Here is a 16,484-nt window from a genome sequence, read left to right on the forward strand (position 1 = left end):
TAGGAAGAGCAATTGCAGAGCCGCCATAAGTGCAATTGCTAGGGTTTAGTTGCAAAACCATATTTTGCATATCTCACTATAATTTTGCATTTCACAATAATTATGTCAATAGGTTTGGTCTATTTTGAAATAGGATTTTGGTCTATTTTGGAATAAGGCTTCTAAAATTTTCATTCTTTAAAATACAAAACATCATGGATGTTCTAGATTTAATAATTTGAGAATATTCTTCATGTATACATTATTCAACCAATAAAATCAAAGATTTCATCCACTCATGTTTTGGCATTCATTTTCATGGTTACAAATAACATACAAATATTTTGATGGCTATATCAGAGTTTATTAGCTATTTAAATTAAATAGTTATAATAGTAATAAAAAATAAAATATTTTAATATTTGTGTTAAAAAAATATTAAATGTCAATTGTATATATATATATATATATATATATTATTACATTGCACGAAAGAAGTTTGATGTCATGCTTTAAAGCTAACATGTGCGAAATCGAAACTTTAAAAAGATAAAAGAGTTTTAAAATTTTGAATTCAAAACAAAGGCTTGGGGATATTTTGAGCGGGTTTGTGGAGTGGGAGGCATTTTACACTCATAGTAAAGTTATTGTGTATATTTTAAATTAGTGGTCGGAAGAAAAATGTGATAACGGAGTTGAATTGTATATTAATTTGTTAGAAATTGCTTAGAAAGAGGCTTTACCAATGTTTATATATTAATATAAACTCCAAAATCATTATAGAATGAGTAAATGGAAAATATAAGATGAGAAATTTATTTCTATTCTCCATTATGGATGGAGTTAGAGAGGTAATGATTTAATTTGTAAATGTTTTTTTTTTATGGGTATGCATATAACTAAATAAGAAAGTTAATGAAATTAAAAAAAAAAAAAACTTTTATTATTAGGAGGGAGTGTTGAATTTTATTGAAAGGGTGAAGATGTCTATTCTTAATCACAATTATTTTTTCTCTTTGATTAATTGCAATAAAGTGGATAAAAACTTTTTGTATAAAAGGAGAGTTTAGATATCTATTGTCTTTATTTTTCATTAATAACTACGTAGTGGTGTGCTTTATATTTTTTTTCCGTACTTAGGCTTGGCATCTAAAGTTATGAGCCATCATAAGGTTGTACTAATCAGAATTTTATGGAGAGTTATTTTTTTATTAATATTGATGAAGCAACATAAAAGACACAATCTTGTGAGAATGTCAAAAATGAACTTTTCTACAAATTACATAATGTAAATTAGTTCATAAAATTTGAATCAATTCCTTGATTGCTTTGAGTGTTTGATAGAAAAATAAAAAAAAATGATATGAAAAATGTGATCTTAAGCCCCATAACTTAACAATAGGGAACACTTCATATATTTTTAATTTATTTACCAATTTGATGTAAATAAATTAGATATATAAAAAAATTCAACCTCACATTTCATAATGTGAAAAACAATTTTAAAAAGACATCGATGTATCATGTACCCAACCCAAAAGTAAAAGGAAAAAAAAAGAAAAACTAAAGTACATGTTCTTCTAATACTATGTTATTATAATCCCTTGCACCCATTTAGAAAAGAAAAAATACCCTCAATGCTATGTGTTTTTATAATTTTCTTGCATCTAAAAAATAATATATATATATAATAAAAATATAATAAAAATTAAAAAATGAATATAATTATTTATTGAATAACAATTACACAACTAATATAAGCATAAAAAATAAAATAAAATGTAATTATACTATTTCATTATATTTATTATATGTATTGTATCACAATTTTAATTTTTAAAAATACAAACTAAAATTCTAAAACCTCTAATAAAATAGTGTAGCCATATAAATTAATTCACTTGCAAATGTCAATAAGTAACATTTCATGATATGCATACTTACTTAATGATACAAATCACATTGCTAAAATTAAAAATTAAAAATTAAAAAAAAAAAAAAAAAAAATTAACTAAATTATAACTTTATTTTAAATAATTAGTCTTATTATTATTATTAATTACAAAATGAATTAATATATCAATTAAACATATATGTATACATTTAAAAAAACATGTAACAAGATTCCTAATCATTGAGATTCATTCTCACTTTACCATGGAGATTCTTAAAATGTAAATAGACTTTGTTACAAGACCATTGGTGAATACCATAACTTATCAATACCACATGCCCTTCACTCCCACTTTACCATGGAGATTCTTAATATGGAAATAGGCTTTGTCACCATATCATGGGCCAATACCATGACTTATCAATACCACATGCCCAAAAAAAATCATGACTCGTTTCACATTACACTTGTTCATATGACACTTTTTTTTAATTAATCAATTCAATTAAAAGGGGATAACTATTTTGCAAATAAATCTCAACCTTTGATTTGTCAATACTACTAAGAATGTTTTAGAATATTCCATGGAGGTTAAATCCCTACTATCCAGTATGGAAGAGATGTTGTAACGCTCTGTCCTATAAACATACTCTGTCAAATTACATAAAAATAAAAAATAATTAATAACATAAAAACATTTTATTTTGTCAAAATAAAATAAAAATAATAAAAAACTTTAAAATAAAAATAACTTTATGGTACTCACCCATGGTATTCATGTGGAATATAGCTTGTTTAAATGGGGAAATTAAACCAGTCTATATTTGTCTTAACTCCGGAACTATTGAGATTAATGATGAAATGTATCAATGGAGTGACCGTTCAACTGAACCTTAGATTAGGAGTTTGTTCCTGATTTATAAGGTGTTGTTTCAACTTCCCTAATTGTGTGTGAATTATATATTTCTCATGTAATGATTGTAATGTCAGAGCATGTTCTGTAGAGACAGTCTCCAAGTGGTGTTCCACACCTGTGAGCTGCCCAGATTCAATTCAATAAATTTGATTCTTCTGTTTTTAACATGGTATCAGAGCTACAGGGCTGAGGACTACTTGTAACCCTGAGTGGAGGAGTTATAGTGAAGGCTGGGAGGAAGATCTATGTGCTTAGGAGGCAGATCTGGGAGGCGCAGTTTTTAAGGGCAATTGGGCGTCGATCAGCGTGCGATCCAGCGCCATAATCGCGCCGATACAATCCTGTTTTACACTTCTTTTTTTTATTTTTCTTGACGGTGCGGCTCTACTGCAGTCAAAGGGCATCGAGTCAGCCGTGTGAGAAGAGGATGCAGGGGCAGATGTAGTGAGACTCGTCATTTTCTCAGTAGCGACAAGTTCTTGTTTTGTCTGTGTAGTGACAGGTTTTTCATCCATTTGAGATTCGTTTTTCACAAAGCCCTTCTCGATCCCCAGGAAATCCATCACTACGACCTGATCTTGTGACGCTTCGGTGGAGATGCACGGGAGGTTGAGTGGTGTGGACGGGTGCTTCCAAAATCCCTCTTTGCAGACGGCCACAAAGTAGGGCAAGTTCGCAAGGAGTCGTGGACCATTGCTTCTGCAATGAATTGGGTGAGCGACATATCAGCGACTTGGAAGGAGACGGGTAACAGCAACAACGACAATATAATTCGTTATACATATGAAATCCAAGTCACAAATAACTGTAAACCATGTAATGATGAGAATGTAAATTTGAAGGTCAACTTTTTCAGTGCTTCTGCGTCGCCTGACACAGTGTATCTGAAGCCCATCCCAACGTGTGCTCAGGTTTCTCTTCAGTATCATACCACGAACCATAACGCTAAAGTTGTTGGAGTCATGGCTTCTGGTGCCTCCTTTGTCACCTGTCAAATAGGGAAGGCATATAAAATCCACAGCCATCTCTATATCTATATTTGGGGTTGAATTGTTGATTTTAATGAATTGGAGTGGAGTTTAAGTTTAAAATTAAGATTTTAATTAAAGTTTTTTTAAATTAAAAGTTTTTTAATTTAATTCTTTAATTAAAAGAAAAGGGGGCTCATTATTTGATAAAGGGGGCGAACTTTTTAAAGAAGGAATTTGGAGTGATCTCTTAAAAAAGGGATCTGGGCTCAATTTTAATTGAAGTTTTCATTGGATCTGGCATTTGCAGTATTTTTTAAGATCTGGGGTTGTTTTTTTTAAGTTGTTGGGGTTGATTTTTTTTTTTCTTCAAGATGAATAATCAGTTAGCATAAGCATACCTCAATGAGAATAACAAGCAGGATGGATCCAATTATTTTAATTGGAAATTTAAGTTGCAGAACCTGCTTGAGGCACACAATGCATGTGCAGTTGTGAATAATGATGAGGTGAAGCTAAACGTGCTTGCAGGAGGAACACCAGCAACAATCCAAGACTGGAATAAGCGGGAGACTAAGGTGAGAATGCTCCTGAAATTGTTGGTCAAAGATTGCATTATTCCCCATATCTGTGATTGCAAGACTGCACCAAAAATCTGGAAGACGCTCAAGGATCTCTATGAGATCAAGAACACCAATCGATTTTTGTTCTTGAAGAGCAAGATTCTCTCCATCAAGATGGAGGAGAATGAGACAGTTGTAGCATTTATTTCACGGATCAAGGAGCTCAAGAACAAGCTGGGTGACATCGGTGAAGCTGTGTCAGATATAGATTTGGTCATGATTACCATGAATGGTATGACTGACGAGTATCAGATGTTCATCACTGGCTTGAATGCAAGAGAAAAAGCCCCCGTGTTTGAAGAATTGACAGGGATCCTCATGCAAGAGGAGGAAAGGCAGCTAACTCATAAACCTCAGAGTTCAGATCTGGCCTTAATGGCGAAGAAGAAGCCCTTCAGAGGAAAGCCAAATGCAGCACAGAAGAGCAGTGCAACCCCACAGAGAAAGATTCCCCCACCTCAAGGTACATCTTTCAATAGAAATGACTCTGCGACCAAATGTTTTTATTGTGGTAGAACCGGCCATATAGCCAAATATTGCATGAAGAAGAAGTTTGATGAAGGCCGGAAGAGACATAAACAACATGCAAGTCATTTTGCTGATGAGGAACAAAGTCATAACCTTAGACTATTCATATCTGACTTTGTGTTTTCGACTAAGGATGGTGAAGCAGATACTTGGTTTGTGGACTCAAGTGCATCCATCCACATGACAAGGAACAGTCAGTGGTTTGAAGACTTCAAAGAGACCAACAATGGAGCAAACATCTATCTTGGCTATGATAGAGGGTACCAAATCAAAGGTTATGGTTATATTCCTGTTGTTTTGCCTGATGGAAATATTAGACATATTCATAATGCAATGTATGTACTTGGGATTAAAAATAATATGATCTCTGTCTCTACGATAATTGATCAGAATCTCAAGGTAGAATTTTATAAATCATATTGTGTTATTAAAGACCTGTTGGATCATATGAAGCCTATTGCATCAGGTATTTGTGTGGGAGGATTGTGCATGCTAAATGTCAAAAGCACACCACATCAGGCATTGGCATCATCTGCCATGACTACAGTGGACTTATGGCATCAGAGCTTCGGACATATTAACTTCACTGATCTACTCCTATTATAGAAAAGAGGTATGGTGGAAGGTCTTCCTGTTTTAAAGCATGTCCATATTGATTGTGATGCATGTGCACTTGGAAAGATGCACAAAGGTGAATTTCTTGTGAATGTTGATAGAAGGAGGAGAGAAATACTCAAGCCGGTAAACATAGATTTATGCGAGCATATGCAAACAAGGTCATTAGGTGGTGCATACACTTTTTTATTATTTATTGATGATTGTACTAGATTTACATGGGTGCATTTCCTCAAGAAGAAGAGCCACACTTTTGAATACTTCAAGGAGTTCAGAATTATGGTTGAAAAGCAAACAGTTAAATGCATTGGGATTCTCCGCTCGGATCAAGGGAGAGAGTACAAGAAAGCTTGTGTCCTCAAATACTGCAAAGATCATGGGATACAACAGCAGTTTACAGTACCCCACACTCCTCAACAGAACAAGGTTGCAGAGAGGAAGAACAAAACCCTTGTGGAGTGTGCTCGCAGTATGTTAAAAGGTAAGAATATTTCTAATGGGTTTTGGGCTGAAGCAATTAATACTGCAGTATATCTAAAGAATAGGAGTCCAACAAGAAGTTTAGATTTCAAAACTCCTTTTGAAGCTTTATTTGGTTATAAGCCTGCAGTTAAGCATTTGAGAGTTTTTGGTTCTAAAGCCTTTGCTCATGTCCCAAAGGAAGATAAAAAGAAACTGGATTCAAAGGCCATCAAATGTATTTTTGTTGGGTATTGTACAGAATTTAAGGCTTACAAACTGTTTAATCCCTCTACTCATAAAGTTTTTGTGAGCAGAGATGTAGTGTTTCATGAGCAGGTTAATGATGGAAGCCATGAGAGTGCTAATGAAGAATGGCACGTGCCCTTGCTGGTGGAAGAAGGAAGTGATGAATCAGGTGACAACAATGAGCAGCAGCAACAGGAAGGGGAAGAAGATGATGTAGCTGTCAAGCCAAGTCCACAAAATGATGATCAGATAAGGTTTGAAGCTACCCCACCACTTAGGAGATCAAGTAGGAAGGTTCAGTTTCCAACAAGATATAGGGAAAATGATTTTATAACTAGTATGATGAATGTTGTTGAACCCTCTAGTTATAAAGAAGCTAGTCAATATAGTGAATGGAGGGCTGCTATGGAAGAGGAATATGAGTCAATCCTCAAAAACAAAACTTGGGATTTAGTTAAACTACCTGAAGGAAAACAACCCATAGGATGCAAATGGTTGTATAAGCCTAAATTTAAAGCAGATGGGAGCATAGATAAATATAAAGCTAGGCTAGTTGCAAAGGGGTATTCGCAGCAAGAAGGCATAGATTATGATGAAACATTTGCCCCTGTAGCTAAACTAAACACAATCAGAATGATAATTGCTTTAGCTACCAAACACCATTGGATGATTCACCAGCTAGATGTTAAATCTGCTTTTTTAAATGGGGACTTAAAAGAAGAAGTCTACTTAGTGCAACCTAAGGGGTTTGTCAAACAGGGTGAAGAACATTTAGTTTGCAGGTTGAAGAAAGCGTTGTATGGACTAAAACAGGCACCCAGGTCATGGTATGACAAAATTGATTCATTTTTCCTGCAGCATGGTTATAAAAGAAGTAAAAATGACCCTAATCTTTATACTGTGTTTGATAAAGAGGGAAGGATTGTTTTGATTTCTTTATATGTAGATGATCTAATCATTACAGGGAATGCTGATAATCTCATTAAAGAAATCAAGGAGCAGATGTCACAAGTCTTTGAGATGAAAGACCTTGGAGAGCTACATTATTGTTTGGGTCTGGAAGTCTGGAGGGATTTTGGACAAACTTTTCTGTCACAAAGTAAGTATGTCAGGAGCTTACTAGAAAAGTTCAGAATGGATCAGTGCAAAGTTGCAGTAGTACCTTTACAGTAGAATATAAAACTTCAGAATGATGATGGATCTAAGGAGGCAGATGCGACTTTGTATAGACAGTTGGTTGGGAGTCTAATCTACTTGACTACAACTAGGCCATATTTGGCTTATGCAGTCAGTGCATTGAGCAAATTTATGTCAAAGCCCCTTGAGAGCCATTGGGTTGCAGCAAAAGGTGTTTTAAGGTATCTCCAAGGAACCTTAGATTTTGGTATTATTTATATTGATTCATGTGATGTTAAATTGACAGGTTTTTCAGACTCCGATTGGGCTGGAAATGTAAATGACAGATGATCCATAACAGGCTATGCATTTAGCATTGGATCCGGGGTCATTACATGGAGTAGCAAAAAGCAGAGCACAATATCCTTGTCTTTTGTGGAAGCTGAATATCAAGCTATGTGTGCAACAACATGTGAAGTAGTTTGGTTGAGGAGACTTCTCCTTGATGCTAGAGAAGAACAAAAAGTTGCAACAGTGATCAAATGCGACAACCAGAGCTCCATCAAACTTGCAAATAATTCAGTATTTCATAAGAACACAAAGCATATCGATACACATTTTCATTTTGTCAGGGATAAAGTTTAGTCAAAAGAGATCCATATTAAGTATTGTAATAGTTGTGACAATGTTGTTGATATTTTTACCAAACCTCTTGGTAGAATCAAGTTTGAATTGTTTAGGGAAGTGTTAGGCATATGTGTGAATCCATTTCTCCATTAAGGGGGAGTGTTGAGATTAATGATGAAATGTATTAATGGAGTGACGGTTCAACCGAACCTTAGATTAGGAGTTTGTTCCTGATTTCTAGGGTGTTGTTTCAACTTCCCTAATTGTGTGTGAATTATATATTTCTCATGTAATGATTGTAATGTCAGAGCGTGTTCTGTAGAGGCAATCTCTAGGTGGTGTTCCACACCTGTGAGCTGCCCAAGTTCAATTCAATAGATTTGATTCTTCTGTTTTTAACATGATCTACAAAGGGTTGAGAAGGATCAAATCTATTTTTACTTTGAAAGAGGTTTGCATTTCAAGAGATTTGATCATTCTCTTTTCATTTTAAAAGATGTTTGCATTTCACTTTAAAAGAGGTTTGCATTTCACTTTGAAAGATGTTTGATCCATCTCTTTTCATTTTAAAAGAGGTTTGCATTTCAAGAGATTTAATTATTCTGGAAGCTTGGTAGATTTAAAACTGATCTAACCTAGTAATTACTGATAATTAAATTAAAACTCTTAAAACTCTATTTCAAAATAAGCAAACCAAAATAAATCATAACCCAAATTAAATAAACTTAATTTCCTAAAAATTAAAAAAAAAACTAAAGTTAAAAATAAAATGAAATTAATATTAAATCATAGTCCAAGTTGGATGGACTTAGTCTCCTGAAATTGTAAGAAGAAGTTGAAATTAAAAATTAGATTAAATTAGATTATCTAAAATAAAAATATGTATATATATATATTATATATGTGGGAAACCATGAAAGCACATTTCCTGTGTACTTATCTTACAAATCACTGCACTTTTGCAAGCATATTTCCTATTTACTCATAAATCTCATAAATCTCTCCAATGTTTCTGTTGCAAATCATCTAAACGCAGTCACTCCCTGTTTTGTCAAAAACAGAATTCCCTATCAAGTGGCTCATTGAGATTTTTGTGCTTTAAAAAGTATAAACCTACCATGCGGTCATAATGGTTCCAAAATAGAGATGGAGCCAGATGAAGAAATCCTCGGAAGCCCAACAACGTTAAATCGAGAAACTGGCATGGCAGTGATGGTGCCAATAAAATAGATTCGTTCAGGAAGATGCCATGCATTAAAATTCTCTTCTTTAAAGATATTTTACGGTCTTCCTGGATATTCATTCCATCTTTCAAAATCACGGTGGATTAACCCACCGTAACGAGAACCAGTCATAATCTGCAACAAAATTTATATATATTTTGGCGGCCTATTCTATACAGCATGACTTCATTGAAGCGAACATTGAATTAAATGCAAGTGACAGTGACCACCCAACTTCCGCCGCAGTTTAAGGTTTTGGTGTTCTTTTGTTATATGGTTTTATTAATTTGGTTTAATATTGGGTGGGTATATATAGGAATCGCGTAGTCTAATGAGCGAGGAGTTGTTTGGAAAGTTATGGAAATTTCAGTTATATTTAGAGAAAATCAACAAAGATTTTTGTAAATCCAAGTTATAGTTGTTAAATTTCAAAATTTTAGGTGTCTTTGACATTTTTGATTGTGCTGAATCCATTTCCACTATCAAAAACACTATTCAAACACTGTCTCTACAAGATTTTTTGAATTTTTTTGTCCAAATTCCCACCACTTTTGACATTCCGCAATTCCTCCGCCTCATTACACAACTCCTATAGGAATTGCAAGTTTATATGAATTAGAGATATATGGTAAAAGTGAAAGCTTGTTCTGACTGCAGTAATTTCAGGTGTCATGGTTTTCTTTGAATAATAGTGATGAGTCACCGTGTATTCGCAAATAGTTAATGATGATTGTCCCCATTGAGTTATGATAAGTTTTTCTATTTACTCGTTCATGACATAGATCTTGAGTCTTTACCCTATTCCTTTACATCCAAAAAAGACGAACTCTTAACCAAGCAAAAAACTCCCAGCCCAATTTATTTATACATTCAAAAACATATTTTAAATAAAATAAAAAATATTATCTTATCTATATTTGTAAAATAACCTTTTAACAAATTTATCTATTTATATATTCACAAAAACATTTTATATAACAGAAAAAAATTAATTACCATAAGGGTTGTTTTCGGTGGGTTTGGAGTATGCCTTAAAATTGTTTATGTTTGGTTAAGCGCTGTTTTCCTCGGACGTAAGTTAATAGGTTAACGATCCAAGACCCTGAGAAAAATAAAAACATGCCAACATGCCGCCTTACGGACAACCAGCAAGTTATCCGGGTTCGTGGAGTTGAATTTAAAAAAGAAGTTGGATAAAATCGAGCGCCATGGCGTTGTTTTATTATCTCACGTGATTCTTCGCGGGGGACTATTTTTTATTTAACCGTTCGACGTCATTTCTTTTATTTAATTCCACGTGGAAAGATATCGACTTACCATCTATGCGTAACATTTAAGTTTGTACATTTCATAGGTGCCATAAATAGTTTTCGTTTCAATTGAATGGTAGCATGTTGCTAGAGAAAAAACTAAATATTTAAAATTGATTATTTTACAAATTAAAAAAAAATACATAAAATTAAGTTTTTGATATAATTATATTAATATAAATTTTAAAATCAGTTTTGATTTATTTTAGTAATGGATTTATCATGCTTCGAGAGATTTGAAAAAAGGTTTGTAAATAGAGATTTAAATTCTCTAAGAGCTTAATAGACTTGCAGTTAGATAGATCTAAACTGGTTTAATTATTAATTTTATTTTTTCATTTAATTTTTATTTTTATATAATTTCATTAGGTGAAAATGTTTTAATTAATAATTTTATTTTTTATTTTTATGTAAGTCAAAATGTTTAGATAACATAATATAATGGGGCATCACAACATTGAAATGGAGAGTGTCTCTCGGCCCAAAATGTTATAAAATAAAATTAAAAAATATACACATTTATAAAATATTTTGATTGTGAAATCGACATGTGGTATTGATGAGCCAAGGTATTGGTCCATGGTATGGTATAGTTAATAATATCCATGGTAAAGTGGGGTGAGTATTCATGGTTAAAAATATTGTTATATTGTAAGTATTATTTTGATTATGAAATAAGAGATGGTTTTTGGGCATGTGGTATTGATGAGCCATCATATTGGCCCATGGTATGGTATGGTTAATAATATCCATGGTAAAGTGGGGGTGAATATCCATGATTAAAATATCTTGTTATATTTTATGGGGGTGAATATCTATGGTTAAAATATCTTGTTATATTTTAAGTGTTAAGGTTTTATGTGCTTATTAATGAAATTTATATATGTTATAAAATTATTTTATTAATTTATATGGTAAAATGGATCTTAATTTATAGCTATTATTTATATTTGATATATTTTAATGTGATAGAGGTATAGATATGTCTCAAAAGTAATTATAATTTTTTCTTTTAAATTTACTCAAAATAATGTTATAAAAATAAATTTAAATAAAATATTTTGATTGTGAAATGAGGGATGATTTTTGGGCGTGTTGTATTGATGAGCCATGGTATTGTAAAAGAATTTATCTACAAGCTAATAATACCAATGGTTAAACATATTGTTATATTGTAAGTATTAAATTTTTGATGTGTTTATTAATTAAATTTAAATATGGTTCCAGAATCATTATTTTATTTTATAAGGTAAAATGGATCTAAACTTATTGTTATTACTTATAAGTTATATATTAAAATGTAATATGTATATTATGATTTTCTTTTATCTAAAAAATTATTTGTAATTTTATTAATAAAAACAAGATTACAATGTAACAAATTGAATTTTATTATTTTTAACTTTTTACAAACACTACAACATCTCCGCTATATTGGGCTCTATATTACTTTTAACCGACATGTAAATGTTTACCAATCCTTTATGTATTATAAATGTTAGACAAATTTTCTTACATTACACCTACACATCACTCCTGTGTAATCACTCCTATACTAGGTTGTCGAGAGCTATTTAGAATATATATATATATATTTTTTTTAATTTTTGCATTATTAATATTATTTTTTAAAATTAGGAATTTTATTGATTAGGAAGATGAAATATTATACAAAATTTTCAGTGTTTTTAGCTTGTTATTTAGAAAATCGCCATTTGGGAAAATTAAATCGGTAATATTGAAATAAAGAAGTTTGAGGAAAAAAAAAATCAGATTTAATAGCCCATACTTAGAGGGAGCTAAAAGGCCTATATATTATAAACAAAATTAACTATAAGTTTAGTCATAAAAGAAATTATTCTATGATATAGAAAACAACACATTATAGTAGTACCTGAAGATCTGGTGGATAGGACCTAGCTAAGTAGAGGCAGGCAACTTGGAGTTGATGTCTTTAAGCTGAAGCTAAATTTCGTCCAATTGTAGTCGAATTCCCTCCTTGGCTTCATCGTGATCTATTAACGATTCATCGTCTTCTATTATTTTGTTTCATGGGCCCTTGGACTCTTTGTGTGAGGGATCTATTTCCCAACTTTGCATCAATATCCTAGTCATGTATGGTACCTTTCTCCTATAGTATTCTAGTCTCCATCAAGATTCAATTCTATTTACTCATGAATGTGTAAAGGAACCTGCTCCCAGAAAGAATTAATTTGTCTTTGAGCCTCGAGTTGAATGTGAAAGGTGGAAGAACTTGCTTGGGCTCCACAGGTACTGATAAACCTTGATCTTCCTCGTTGAATTGGATGCAGATATTTTCCCTGAGGCATGGTGACACAGACAAAGATAAACCAAAACAACGATGGATAGACCATAAATAGAAGACTAAAAGGAGTGTATATATCCAAAGTAGATGGATATTATGGGGTGGAATGCAACCAATTGTTTTGAGGATAAAATGCCTTTGAATTCATGGAAAACCCATGAACTAAAATGACCCAATTAATACATACCTTCCACGTTGCGTCAACTAGAACCTACAATGAGTGTCCACTCAAAAATTCCATGTGGACAGATGATGGTTGGAATGGATTCAAAGAATCAATACTATATTGGGATAGCTTGGAAACGGACATGATTAAGTGTTGTTTCCATAAATTCCTTGAATTCAACTTGGTACGTGCCATAAATCATGCCAAGCCATGGAGCTTGAATGCAATGTCGAGGTTCTAGTTTTTGCGTCATGAGCTCAATAGGTGGGTTGTAGCAGTGGTCGTCTGTGGTCATGTCCAGGGTCACTTGTCCCTTCTCACCCCATCTGAGGGTTTGGTATCCTCTTGAGAAAGCGAGAAACACTAGGTGGATAAGGGTTTAGATTTGGTTGTAAACCATCTTCAATCCAATGAATTATTAGTTAGAGGGACACCCTCATTTTCCAACAATGCTTGCTATTTTGTTGCCTTTACACTAGAGATGAGAGGGAATAAGTATATGAAGTTGGAGGAGGAAATTTTGAATGCATTCAAGGCCACTTTCTAATCTCCAACTGGTTGAGATTTTTCTTATGATTGATCCATTTTGTAATCTTCTAAGCATATGAATAATCAACTAAGAGTCTCCCTTTGCAACTAATCTAGAGAATCCTTCCTAAGTTGCAATGTGAAGGCCATATTCAAAAGAAAAGAGCTTAGCATCATTTTTACTTTCAATGCTAAGGGAGCCAACATGAATCCAGATAATCTCTTTTGAGTGAGTGCAGAAGACCCCACTGTAAGAAACATGCCAAAAATATCCTTTGGAAGCCCTATCAAAATTTAGTTTAATAAAGTCAAGAAGGGGGGTGTCATGCCCCCATAGTTTCCTCGATACCCAAATCAACTTGGGCACTTCCAAGTCACTCATCATTGTGGGAAACGCGACATCGTGGGTCATTTTGTCTTGTTGGATTATATCATCCAAGATTTTGCAAGTCTAGACTATGCCTACTCTATCACACTTAGCCTTGTCACAATTATTATGTTATACACTTGTGTTTTCTTTAACTAGCAGTTATGTATAAGAATAACAATTACACCATGCAACCACAAGTACAAGAATATGTGTGCAAGTATTTTTACAATTGGGAAGTTGTAGAAATTCTCACTATAGATCACCTGATAATGCAATGTACTAAAGTAAAATACTTGATCTACTTCTACTATCAAACTTGCGGAAGCTTAATCGATTTGAACAAGATCAAACATAACACATATAACAGAGAAGATGAATCAATCACAAATGAAACACAAAAGAATACTCTGGGGAAAGCCTTAGCCAAAAACCCCGCTATATGTGTTATCATACAAGTGGAAATACATCAAGATTACACAAAACCTTAGCTCTCACAGCTAGCCAGTTCTCAGTACAATCCTCCTGGATGCTCACAAGCAATCAAAGCTTCTCACAAGCCTTCTCCTCTGCCCTCCAAGCCTCCTATTTCCTTGCGCTGTTTCTCCTGGGTGATCCTACTGTTACCAAGTGTAACACTGATCACTCACACTGATCTCACACCCTATAAAACTGCGCAATCCTCAAGGAACCTTGTTCCTTCTGCATGGATGAGTTTCCTTTATAGGAAAATTCCTCCAACTGATAGTACAATGTCCCTGTCTTTAATCTCAATCGAGTCTTTGTCTAAACTGACATGCATGAGTTATTTATGAGAGAATATTCAGTTATCTGGAGTACACTAGTTTCATGCATGCATGCATTAACTGACTGAACTCACAATTAGTTCCTCAAACTGTTTGGAACTAATTTAACTAGACATAACTCAGTTAACTGAGCTAACTAATTACAACTCAAATACAACTCATCCTTATCTCCTTAATTAAGGGATAACTTCCTCAATCAAAGGGATAACTGTTGCATGTCTTCACAAAGACTTCATGTTTGAATTTCTCCAACTAATTAACTCGGGATGAATTAATTAATTATTTTCCAAGCAGCTGGTGAGACTAAATTCGAATTTCAATTCACAATTCTAATTCAAGGACAAATTAAATTTGGAATATATCCTGAAATGCTATCTATAGCAATGCTAATTTTAGCATTTCTTGTTGCTATTTTCAACACTCCCTCTCAACAAGAAAGGAATTCAACTTGATCCCGATCCTGAACCTTTGGAATGTTCTACATGCAACACTTCTCTCTAGTGTTGTAGCTCCAGCAACTCCAGAAACAAAAAAAATATCCAACCAGAATCAGTATGATGCATCTGTCATCAAAGTCTCTGACTGTTATTGCCTCTGTCGACTGAAAACTCTGTGCTTCGGCTGATTCTGCCTTTCTACACTGTTTTCAATCCTTCTTTGCACTCTTCAGTATCTAACTGCTCTAGTCTTTGTCACTTTGATCTCTGACTGCATCAATCCCACTGATTCCTCTCGATACTATGTACTTTGGGCTCCCGTAGCGAGGTATGATCCATGAGATGAAACCTCTCAATGAACCCTCCCAATTTCAGCCTTCTTGGGACTATCACTTCACATCGCCCCACCTCACACCTAGAGGTATGGTTGCATGTGATCCCTCTACTGACTTGGCTCGAAATTCCCCCCTACTGGAGGTCTTTGCATGAGTGGATGCCTCCACTCAGTCTCCTCTCAGCATCTCCAATTGTGGCTCCTCCACAATTGTCTGAGACTTCTTCTGGGGCTGCATGTTGAGAGGTAATTTACTCTCCCTCTCAACCACCAAGTCTCTAACATTGGCCTTGCTCCTCAAGGCTTTGCATGCATCTTGAACCTCAAGAGCATACAGGTTCTGTACCCGTGAACCGATCTGTTTCACCTGTCCCGTGGTGATGTGTCTAAGGAAAACCTTTCCCTTACTGAAGACAACATCGTAGCCTTTGTCCTCCAACATCGCGATCAATACCAAGTTCTTCTTCAGTCCAGGCACATACTTCACATCTGTCAAGGTGATAGAAGCTCCATGCTCCCTCTGAAAAGAAACCGTGCCCACTCCTGAAACACTATACCTTTCATCGTCACCCATCTCTATGAGTATCTTGAGGTCTTTCTCCTCCAAGGTACTGAATAAACTTTTATCGCCGGTCATGTGGAATGAGGCTCCACTGTCAAGAAACCAACCACAACCCATCATCGAAGACACCATGCATGCGATGAGGGTGAAGTCCATTTTGAACTGAGAGGCTAATGCCTCACCTTCCGATCCATCCGAGGATCCCTTCTTGGACTTCTTCGATGGGCAATTAGTCGCATAATGACCCATCTCGTGACAATTAAAGCATCTCACTTTAGATTTGTCAACCTTCTTCCCTCCATGAGAAGAATTCGATTTGGGATGAGAATCCTTCTCCTTCCCTTTCCTTGCCTTACTGGCTAAGGCTAGATTTTCTTCATCATCATGCTTAGATGAAGAACCATCTCTGGTGCTCCTCCTGCATCAGATCCGACCATAGTCGTTCCAAATC

Source organism: Pinus tabuliformis, chromosome Q (genome assembly GCF_031772625.1).
Source record: "Pinus tabuliformis cultivar Carrire ecotype Pingquan chromosome Q, CPIR1, whole genome shotgun sequence".
Classification (NCBI taxonomy): Eukaryota; Viridiplantae; Streptophyta; class Pinopsida; order Pinales; family Pinaceae; genus Pinus; species Pinus tabuliformis.